Here is a 12,807-nt window from a genome sequence, read left to right on the forward strand (position 1 = left end):
AGTTTTCAAACAGAATATAATTGAACTGACCTAACGTAGTTCACTCTTGAAAAAGTTATTTCCACAAAAACTCTCATTTACTTCTGTTTACTACCACGCACCTTGTAACAATGTATGGCATAAACGCACCAAAGGCCCAGTTAACAAATAAAAAAAACATTTTTGCTCTCTTGCCAGAAATCCCAAACCAGGACTTGCCATTTTTTCCAACCGTAAATTGTGAGTGGGGGTAAATCAGAATGCATGGCACATTTTATGCAGTTGTAAGTTTATGGATGGTGCAGAAAAAAAGAAGGGACTGGATGTGTAAGTGATAGACATCAACAACACTATGGATGACAAATTCTTCCTTGTCGGGGTGGGGGTCAGCTCTTCTGATGACACATTTCTTCTGGGTGAGCCCAGTGGGGGCACCTGGGACAATACCTTCCCCCTGCTGAACAAATTAATCATGCAGTCCCTCAGAAATCATTCCATCCCCTCATAATCAATGTCTGTTAGATCCACCGTTTGACTTCTGGTTTAAAGACTTCTATTACCTTTCATGGCATGAAGCTGTTAATTATAGTGAAGGCAGCTGCCCGAGAACGCGCAAAGCGGCTTCTGGACACCGCGGTTTTGCCGAAATATTTAGGCCAATATTGCAGCATGTCCGGAGCCCTTCAGGACCTCCCGGACCGCTGAATAGAGATGCCAGATAGTTCCAGTCTGCTGCCAAACTTGTCCACAACTGGGGCAGAGCTGCCACAATCGCGCAGGACAGGCTGCTCTCCCCACATGGAGCTGCTCTGGATATTGGCCGGGCCTCGCACAGGGGGCCCACGTGGAAAGAAGAGAGAGTTGTGCTGGGGCTAGACCCTTGCAGATGCAGGCAGGGCTGGAAAGTGGTGGTATCCTATCCGCAAGACAGTCCCTCTGTCTTGAGGACTTGGGCCGCACCTGTATCGTCTCTCATCAACATACGCCATGGTAATAACGCCCATGACGACATGCTCCCCATGCCCTTGCTTAGCCACTAAAGTGAAGGTAGAAAGCGCCCACCATACGCTGATCCAGACAACTTCTTTCGTTTACTGGGGAGAAAGTACTCCGTCCCGCTAGTCTTTGGGTCAAATATGAATATAAACTGAAGCACTCTATACATGCAAGGTAGAAAGACAAGGAGCATAGAACAACGCTCACCAAGGGGCAGGGAGCCTAAACAGTGCTCCTTGAAGAGCACTTGCAGGCACAAGCAGAGAACAGGCAGCACGCCAGCTCACAAGGCAATTTGGAATTTGTCAGTCCCTTCTGCAGCCCAGCAATGTAGGCTGCTGACCAGCACAACAAAGCAAACAGTCCCAATGGCGGTCCTCCTGCCAGTCCCAAAGCAGTGATTGATTACACCAGACTCAGGGAGCAGCTGGAAGCAAGGCAAAAATAAACAGAAAATCTATCCAGTGGGTCCTTTAGGCCACCCAGTACTTCAGGCAGCAGGGCAACAACAGAAGAGAAGTCCAGATGAGTCATTTTGTGCAGTCCAGCAGTCCTTCTGGTAGAGGTTCAGTCCCAGTCCAAAAGTGTTCAAACACATGGGGTCAGAGCTCTTGTACTTATATCCTGGTGCCCTGCTTCTAGCAGGTGAGGGAAGTTTCCAGTAAAGTCTGACCAGTGTCAGTAGTTTCCCTCCTCCCCTACTCAGGCTTCAGACAACAATAGGGGGTAAACAAGCCCTTTGTATGAGGGCAGGACACAGCCTATACAAGTGTAAAATGTGAACGCCCTCTGCCCCTCCCAGCCCAGGAAGACCATCAGTGTGTAGATAAATGCAGCTGTAACCGTTTCACACCTAACCCTGCTAGATTGATGGCTGTTTGGAGAGTATGCACAAAGTGGAGCTGTCACTCTACCCCAAGCATGGATTGGAATCTGCCTGCAAAGCACTAGAGTTATAAGCACAGAGAAATGCCCACTTTCTAAAAGTGGCATTTCTAAAATAGTAATGTAAAATCCATATACACAAGTAAGCAGTATTTCTCACTAACATTCCAACATGCGCACTCTAGTCCTTACAAATCAGAAATTACCATTTAGACATATATAAGGGAATTCCCAATGCAGACCTATAAGAGAAGCGGTCCTCGCAGTAATGAAACACAAAATAGGCTGTTTGTCACTACTACAACAAGTAACCCATAAAAATATGTCTTATCTTTTACATACACAGCACCCTGCCTATAGGGCTATCTAGGGCCTATCTTAGGGTTGACTTAGGTGTAGTAAAAAGGGAGTTTAGGACTCGACAAGTAGTTTGACTTGCCAAGTTTGTGTGGCAGTATACTGCACATGCAGGCACTCTAGTGGTAGGTCTGAGACAAGTTTGAAAGACTACTTCTGCGGGTGGCACAATCTGTGTTGCAGGCCCACTTGTAGTATTTATTTTACAGGCCCTCTAGACCACTCTACAAGGGACTTACAGGTACATAAATAAGCCAAACTGGTGTAAGCCAATTGCACCAAGTTTTAGGGGAGAGAGCACATGCACTTTACCACTGATTAGCAGTGGTAAAGTGTCCAGAGTCCTAAAGCTAACAAAAAGAGGGTCCAAAAAATAGAAGAAAGGCAAACAGTTTGGGGATAACCCTGCAGAAAGTGCCATTATCAACAATGGGTTTGAGAAACACAAGCTGTTTAGTTCTTTGGGTTCGGGCAGATATTTCCAGATAGAGTATCAATTAAAATATTTAAAGTTAAGATATTTATCAATACAAATGTTTTTCCCTAACCTTACTATTCTCATATCACAATTTTAGACATATTGGTGCAATCTAAAAAAAGATTAGCCTCCAATGTGAGGAATCTTGCCATTCTTTGCAATGCAAAAGACCCTTGAGCAGACCCAGGGCAATGGAGACAGCAGGATTTAGTAATCAAGGAGTTTACATTGTAACCAGTATGCCACAACCAGCAGTCTATGTTTGCAGGAAATATTCAATACAAATGTCAAGGACAAAGAGAGAAGCTTTGTTTGTTAGGCTGTCACATATTAAAACATATTTCCAGAGTGCCTATTGAATGATTTACTTATGGATGTAAAGCTAATCTTTACCTAATCTTACTATTCTCTTAGTTATCAAGCCAAATTTTAGACATGGTCGTTCAATTTGAAGAAGATTATTCTTGAGACTGAGAGGCTTAGGCCATAACCAGTAGGCCACAACCAGCATTCTACTTTTTTCAGATTAAAACATTCAACACAACAGTCAATGAGCGAGAGAGAGGGAGGGTAGTATTGTTTTTTGGGGACTGGCACAAATATTTCAACAAAAAAAATATTAGCTTATCAATATAAATTTGTTGTTACCTAGTACTAATACTCTAACAAACACAATTTCGGACATACGAATACCTTTTGAAAACTATTATCTATTTATTGAACATACATTGGCAACATTCACTATAATGGAACAGACCTTTAAGCAGATGTGATCATGGAACAGCAGGCAACTCTTAAGCTTAAAGGATGAAAGATTTAGACCACAACAATGAGGCAACACCAGCATTCTAGTTGTGGGATGCTTGTAGGAATGAGACCACCTCATTGGCTAATCAGCCTGCAACATTCAAAGTACGGACAAACACCATCTGTTACAGTCTTGAACAGACGCTCTGTCAAAATAACGGAGAGGTGGTCAGCCTATGCATAACTCGCCCCATTTACTTCTGCACCATGCTCCTGCCTATCTCACCCCATGTACTGTCTATACCATGATTCTTTCTAACCCAGCCAATTTCTCTCCGCACATTGCTTATTCCTAACTCACCCTCTTTACTCTCTGCTATGCCATTACTCCTAATTCATCATATTTACTGTTTGCACCATGCTTCACTCTAACTCGTCCTGCACCATGGTTCTTCACAGCTCACCCTATTGGCAGTCTGCACCATGCTTCTTTCTAACTCATCCTATTTTCATTACCATGCATCTTCTTAAGTCACCATTATTACTTTCTGCACCATGTTTACCCCAACTTTCCCTACTGTCTGCACCATGCTTCTCCCTAATTCACCGCACACACTGTTTGCAGAGTGCTTCTCCACATCTTATTGTAAAGCATCTTTTCTGCTCTGCACAGAACATCTTCCCACTACTTCACTGCACAGGGCCCGTTCACGGTCTGCAAGGTGCTCCTGCTTGACTCATATTATTTCACACAATCTAAGCACGCAGTGCTTTTCCTAGACTCCGTTTCTACACAGTGGCGGCTCATCTTTTACTGTTCACAATCTGGTCCTTCAATAGCATGCACTATCAGCTGTTCAGTGTTTTCTCTTACCACACAGAACTCTGCAAGGGCTTCTCCCCCGCCCACCCATGCTCACTGTACGGACAGAGCATCTCCCTCACTCACACTGCTCACTGTACAGAGCATCTCCCTCACACTACTCACTGTACAGAGGATCTCCCTCACACTACTCACTGTACAGACAGAGCATCTCCCTCACTCACACTGCTCACTGTACAAAGAGAGCATCTCCCTCACTCACACTACTCACTGTACAGAGCATCTCCCTCACTCACACTACTCACTGTACAGAGAATCTCCCTCACACTACTCACTGTACAGAGCATCCCCCTCACTCACACTGCTCACTGTACAAAGAGAGCATCTCCCTCACTCACACTGCTCACTGTACAGAGCATCTCCCTCACTCACACTACTCACTGTACAGAGCATCTCCCTCACACTACTCATTGTACAGAGCATCCCCCTCACTCACACTGCTCACTGTACAAAGAGAGCATCTCCCTCACTCACACTGCTCACTGTACAGAGCATCTCCCTCACTCACACTGCTCACTGTACAGAGAATCTCCCTCACACTACTCACTGTACAGAGCATCCCCCTCACTCACACTGCTCACTGTACAAAGAGAGCATCTCCCTCACTCACACTGCTCACTGTACAGAGCATCTCCCTCACTCACACTACTCACTGTACAGAGCATCTCCCTCACACTACTCACTGTACAGAGCATCTCCCTCACTCACACTGCTCAATGTACAAAGAGAGCATCTCCCTCACTCACAATGCTCACTGTACAGAGTATCTCCCTCACACTACTCACTGTACAGACATAGCATCTCCCTCACTCACACTGCTCACTGTACAAAGAGAGCATCTCCTTTACTCACACTGCTCATTGTACAGAGCACTTCCCTCACACTACTCACTGTACAGACAGAGCATATCCCTCCCTCACACTACTCACTGTACAGAGCATCTCCCTCCCTCACACTACTCACTGTACAGACAGAGCATCTCCCTCACTCACACTACTCACTGTACAGAGCATCTCCCTCACACTACTCACTGTACAGAGCATCTCCCTCACACCACTCACTGTACAGAAAGAGCATCTCCCTCCCTCACACCACTCACTGTACAGAGCATCTCCATCACACTACTCACTGTACAGAGCATCTCCCTCACTCACACTGCTCACTGTACAAAAAGAGCATCTCCCTCACTCACACTGCTCACTGTACAGAGCATCTGCCTCACACTACTCACTGCACAGAGCATCTCCCTCACACTATTCACTGTACAGAGCATCTCCCTCACTCACACTGCTCACTGTACAAAGAGAGCATCTCCCTCACTCTCACTGCTCACTGTACAGAGCATCTCCCTCACACTACTCACTGTATAGAGCATCTCTCTCACAGTACTCACTGTACAGACATAGCATCCCCCTCACTCACACTGCTCACTGTATAAAGAGAGCATCTCCCTCACTCACACTGCTCACTGTACAGAGCATCTCCCTCACACTACTCACTGTACAGAGCATCTCCCTCACACTACTCACTGTACAGACAGAACATCTCCCCCCTCACACTACTCACTGTACAGAGTATCTCCCTCACTCACTCTACTCACTGTACAGAGCATCTCCCTCACACTACTCACTGTACAGACAGAGCATCTCCCTCACTCACACTACTCACTGTACAGAGCATCTCCCTCACACTACTCACTGTACAGACAGTGCATTTCCCTCACACTACTTACTGTACAGAGCATCTCCCTCACACTACTCACTGTACAGACAGAGCATCTCCCTCACTCACACTGCTCACTGTACAGAGCATCTCCCTCACACTACTCACTGTACAGAGAATCTCCCTCACACTACTCACTGTACAGACAGAGCATCTCCCTCACTCACACTACTCACTGTACAGAGCATCTCCCTCACACTACTCACTGTAAGGACAGAGTATCTTCCTCACTCACACTACTCGCTGTAGAGACAGCACATCTCCCTCACTCACACTGCTCACTGTACAAAGAGAGCATCTCCCTCACTCACACTGCTCATTGTACAGAGCATCTCCCTCACACTACTCACCGTACAGAGCATCTCCCTCATTCACACTACTCACTGTACAGAGCATCTGCCTCACACTACTCACTGTACAGAGCATCTCCCTCACAATACTCACTGTACAGACAGAGCATCTCCCTCACACTACTCACTGTACAGAACATATCCCTCACACTACTCACTGTACAGACATAGCATCTCCCTCACTCACACTACTCACTGTACAGAGCATCTGCCTCACACTACTCACTGTACAGAGCATCTCCCTCACACTACTCACTGTACAGACAGAGCATCTCCCTCACACTACTCACTGTACAAAGCATCTCCCTCACACTACTCACTGTAAGGACAGAATATCTTCCTCACTTACACTACTCGCTGTACAGACAGAGCATCTCCCTCACTCACACTACTCACTGTACAGAGCATCTCCCTCACACTACTCACTGTACAGACAGAGCATCTCCCTCACTCACACTACTCACTGTACAGAGCATCTCCCTCTCACTACTCACTGTCCAGAGCATCTCCCTCACACGACTCACTGTACAGAAAGAGCATCCCCCTTCCTCACACCACTCACTGTACAGAGCATCTCCCTCCCACTACTCGCTGTACAGAGCATCTCCCTCACTCACACTACTCACTGTACAGAGCATCTCCCTCACACTACTCACTGTACAGACAGAGCATCTCACTCACTCACACTACTCACTGTACAGAGCATCTCCCTCACACTACTCACTGTACAGACAGTGCATCTCCCTCACACTACTCACTGTACAGAGCATCTCCATCACACTACTCACTGTACAGACAGAGCATCTCCCTCACTCACACTGCTCACTGTACAGAGCATCTCCCTCACACTACTCACTGTACAGAGAATCTCCCTCACACTTCTCACTGTACAGAGAGAGCATCTCCCTCACTCACACTACTCACTGTACAGAGCATCTCCCTCACACTACTCACTGTAAGGACAGAGTATCTTCCTCACTCACACTACTCGCTGTAGAGACAGCACATCTCCCTCACTCACACTGCTCACTGTACAAAGAGATCATCTCCCTCACTCACACTGCTCACTGTACAGAGCATCTCCCTCACACTACTCACTGTACAGACATAGCATCTCCCTCACTCACACTGCTCACTGTACAGAGCATCTCCCTCACACTACTCACTGTACAGAGAATCTCCCTCACACTACTCACTGTACAGACAGAGCATCTCCCTCACTCACACTACTCACTGTACAGAGCATCTCCCTCACACTACTCACTGTAAGGACAGAGTATCTTCCTCACTCACACTACTCGCTGTAGAGACAGCACATCTCCCTCACTCACACTGCTCACTGTACAAAGAGAGCATCTCCCTCACTCACACTGCTCATTGTACAGAGCATCTCCCTCACACTACTCACCGTACAGAGCATCTCCCTCATTCACACTACTCACTGTACAGAGCATCTGCCTCACACTACTCACTGTACAGAGCATCTCCCTCACAATACTCACTGTACAGACAGAGCATCTCCCTCACACTACTCACTGTACAGAACATATCCCTCACACTACTCACTGTACAGACATAGCATCTCCCTCACTCACACTACTCACTGTACAGAGCATCTGCCTCACACTACTCACTGTACAGAGCATCTCCCTCACACTACTCACTGTACAGACAGAGCATCTCCCTCACACTACTCACTGTACAAAGCATCTCCCTCACACTACTCACTGTAAGGACAGAATATCTTCCTCACTTACACTACTCGCTGTACAGACAGAGCATCTCCCTCACTCACACTACTCACTGTACAGAGCATCTCCCTCACACTACTCACTGTACAGACAGAGCATCTCCCTCACTCACACTACTCACTGTACAGAGCATCTCCCTCTCACTACTCACTGTCCAGAGCATCTCCCTCACACGACTCACTGTACAGAAAGAGCATCCCCCTTCCTCACACCACTCACTGTACAGAGCATCTCCCTCCCACTACTCGCTGTACAGAGCATCTCCCTCACTCACACTACTCACTGTACAGAGCATCTCCCTCACACTACTCACTGTACAGACAGAGCATCTCACTCACTCACACTACTCACTGTACAGAGCATCTCCCTCACACTACTCACTGTACAGACAGTGCATCTCCCTCACACTACTCACTGTACAGAGCATCTCCATCACACTACTCACTGTACAGACAGAGCATCTCCCTCACTCACACTGCTCACTGTACAGAGCATCTCCCTCACACTACTCACTGTACAGAGAATCTCCCTCACACTTCTCACTGTACAGAGAGAGCATCTCCCTCACTCACACTACTCACTGTACAGAGCATCTCCCTCACACTACTCACTGTAAGGACAGAGTATCTTCCTCACTCACACTACTCGCTGTAGACACAGCACATCTCCCTCACTCACACTGCTCACTGTACAAAGAGATCATCTCCCTCACTCACACTGCTCACTGTACAGAGCATCTCCCTCACACTACTCACTGTACAGACATAGCATCTCCCTCACTCACACTGCTCACTGTACAAAGAGAGCATCTCCCTCACTCACACTGCTCATTGTACAGAGCATCTCCCTCACACTACTCACCGTACAGAGCATCTCCCTCACTCACACTACTCACTGTACAGAGCATCTGCCTCACACTACTCACTGTACAGAGCATCTCCCTCACACTACTCACTGTACAGACAGAGCATCTCCCTCACACTACTCACTGTACAGAACATATCCCTCACACTACTCACTGTACAGACATAGCATCTCCCTCACTCACACTATTCACTGTACAGAGCATCTCCCTCACACTACTTGCCGTACAGAGCATCTCCCTCACTCACACTACTCACTGTACAGAGCATCTGCCTCACACTACTCACTGTACAGAGCATCTCCCTCACAATACTCACTGTACAGACAGAGCATCTCCCTCACACTACTCACTGTACAAAGCATCTCCCTCACACTACTCACTGTAAGGACAGAATATCTTCCTCACTCACACTACTCGCTGTACAGACAGAGCATCTCCCTCACTCACACTACTCACTGTACAGAGCATCTCCCTCACACTACTCACTGTACAGACAGAGCATCTCCCTCACTCACACTACTCACTGTACAGACAGAGCATCTCCCTCACTCACACTGCTCACTGTACAGAGCATCTCCCTCACACTACTCACTGTACAGAGAATCTCCCTCACACTACTCACTGTACAGACAGAGCATCTCCCTCACTCACACTACTCACTGTACAGAGCATCTCCCTCACACTACTCACTGTACAGACAGAGCATCTCCCTCACTCACACTACTCACTGTACAGAGCATCTCCCTCACACTACTCACTGTACAGACATAGCATCTCCCTCACTCACACTGCTCACTGTACAGAGCATCTCCCTCACACTACTCACTGTACAGAGAATCTCCCTCACACTACTCACTGTACAGAGAATCTCACTCACACTACTCACTGTACAGACAGAGCATCTCCCTCACTCACACTACTCACTGTACAGAGCATCTCCCTCACACTACTCACTGTACAGACAGAGCATCTCCCTCACTCACACTACTCACTGTACAGAGCATCTCCCTCACACTACTCACTGTACAGACATAGCATCTCCCTCACTCACACCACTCACTGTACAGAGCATCTCCCTCACACAACTCACTGTACAGACAGAGCATCTCCCTCCCTCTCACTACTCACTGTACAGAGCATCTCCCTCACACTACTCACTGTACAGAGCATCTCCCTCCCTCGCACTACTCACTTACAGACAGAGCATCTCCCTCACACTACTAACTCTATGGACAGCGCATCTCTTTCACACTACTCACTGTACAGAGCATCTCCTCACATTACTCACTGTACAGATAATCTCCCTCACACTACTCACTGTACAGAGCATCCCCCTCACACTACTCACTGTACAGACATAGCATCTCCCTCACTCACACTGCTCACTGTACAAAGAGAGCATCTCCTTCACTCACACTGCTCATTGCACAGAGCACTTCCCTCACACTACTCACTGTACAGACAGAGCATATCCCTCCCTCACACTACTCACTGTACAGACAGAGCATCTCCCTCACACTACTCACTGTACAGACAGAGCATCTCACACTACTCACTGTACAGACAGAGCATCTCCCTCACTCACACTACTCACTGTACAGAGCATCTCCCTCACACTACTCACTGTACAGAGCATCTCCCTCACACCACTCACTGTACAGAAACAGCATCTCCCTCCCTCACACCACTCACTGTACAGAGCATCTCCATCACACTACTCACTGTACAGAGCATCTCCCTCACTCACACTGCTCACTGTACAAAAAGAGCATCTCCCTCACTCACACTGCTCACTGTACAGAGCATCTGCCTCACACTACTCACTGTACAGAGCATCTCCCTCACACTACTCACTGTACAGAGCATCTTCCTCACTCACACTGCTCACTGTACAAAGAGAGCATCTCCCTCACTCTCACTGCTCACTGTACAGAGCATCTCCCTCACACTACTCACTGTATAGAGCATCTCTCTCACAGTACTCACTGTACAGACATAGCATCCCCCTCACTCACACTGCTCACTGTACAAAGAGAGCATCTCCCTCACTCACACTGCTCACTGTACAGAGCATCTCCCTCACACTACTCACTGTACAGAGCATCTCCCTCACACTACTCACTGTACAGACAGAACATCTCCCCCCTCACACTACTCACTGTACAGACATAGCATCTCCCTCACTCACACTGCTCACTGTACAAAGAGAGCATCTCCTTCACTCACACTGCTCATTGCACAGAGCACTTCCCTCACACTACTCACTGTACAGACAGAGCATATCCCTCCCTCACACTACTCACTGTACAGACAGAGCATCTCCCTCACACTACTCACTGTACAGACAGAGCATCTCCCTCCCTCACACTACTCACTGTACAGACAGAGCATCTCCCTCACTCACACTACTCACTGTACAGAGCATCTCCCTCACACTACTCACTGTACAGAGCATCTCCCTCACACCACTCACTGTACAGAAAGAGCATCTCCCTCCCTCACACCACTCACTGTACAGAGCATCTCCATCACACTACTCACTGTACAGAGCATCTCCCTCACTCACACTGCTCACTGTACAAAAAGAGCATCTCCCTCACTCACACTGCTCACTGTACAGAGCATCTGCCTCACACTACTCACTGTACAGAGCATCTCCCTCACACTACTCACTGTACAGAGCATCTTCCTCACTCACACTGCTCACTGTACAAAGAGAGCATCTCCCTCACTCTCACTGCTCACTGTACAGAGCATCTCCCTCACACTACTCACTGTATAGAGCATCTCTATCACAGTACTCACTGTACAGACATAGCATCCCCCTCACTCACACTGCTCACTGTACAAAGAGAGCATCTCCCTCACTCACACTGCTCACTGTACAGAGCATCTCCCTCACACTACTCACTGTACAGAGCATCTCCCTCACACTACTCACTGTACAGACAGAACATCTCCCCCCTCACACTACTCACTGTACAGAGTATCTCCCTCACTCACTCTACTCACTGTACAGAGCATCTCCCTCACACTACTCACTGTACAGACAGAGCATCTCCCTCACTCACACTACTCACTGTACAGAGCATCTCCCTCACACTAATCACTGTACAGACAGTGCATCTCCCTCACACTACTTACTGTACAGAGTATCTCCCTCAAACTACTCACTGTACAGAGTATCTCCCTCACACTACTCACTGTACAGAGAATCTCCCTCACACTACTCACTGTACAGACAGAGCATCTCCCTCACTCACACTACTCACTGTACAGACAGTGTATCTCCCTCACTCACACTACTCACTGTACAGACAGTGTATCTCCCTCACTCACACTACTCATTGTATGGACAGAGCATCTCCTCACACCACTCACTGTACAGACCGCACATATCCCTCACTCAGTCCCCGCTGTTTGGACAGCGCTTCCCCCTCACTTCACCCCTACTCGCTGCCGCACAGCGCTTTCTCTCACTCGCCGCATTCATTGTCTGCACAGTGCTTGTGACTCTCTTGCTGAACTCACTAACACGGTGCTTCTCTGCCATTCACTCCCTGCTCATTGGTTCACTCCTGCTCACCACCTGCCCTGTCACTCCAGCCCTCTGAACAGGCAATGCCTCTTCAGCAATGTGTGAACTGGCGCGCGTGCAGCTCAAAGCTACCCGGGAAACAGCGGAGTGCTCTTCATAAGGATGGGTGGACGTGGGTTGGGGCGGAGGAGCCACCCAAGATTACACAAGTGTGGTAGGCTAGAGGGTCTCTTGTGTACCACCAATGGGACAAAAT

General features: G+C 47.8%; 1 protein-coding gene across 1 annotated transcript in view; it reads right to left on the bottom strand.

Annotated features, from left to right (window-relative positions):
• The window catches only part of LOC138282619 (myosin heavy chain, clone 203-like), a 262,838-nt gene that overhangs the window by 24,594 nt on the left and 225,437 nt on the right, over positions 1 to 12,807 (bottom strand). The window lies entirely within an intron of this gene.

This window comes from Pleurodeles waltl, chromosome 2_2 (assembly GCF_031143425.1).
Source record: "Pleurodeles waltl isolate 20211129_DDA chromosome 2_2, aPleWal1.hap1.20221129, whole genome shotgun sequence".
Lineage (NCBI taxonomy): Eukaryota > Metazoa > Chordata > Amphibia > Caudata > Salamandridae > Pleurodeles > Pleurodeles waltl.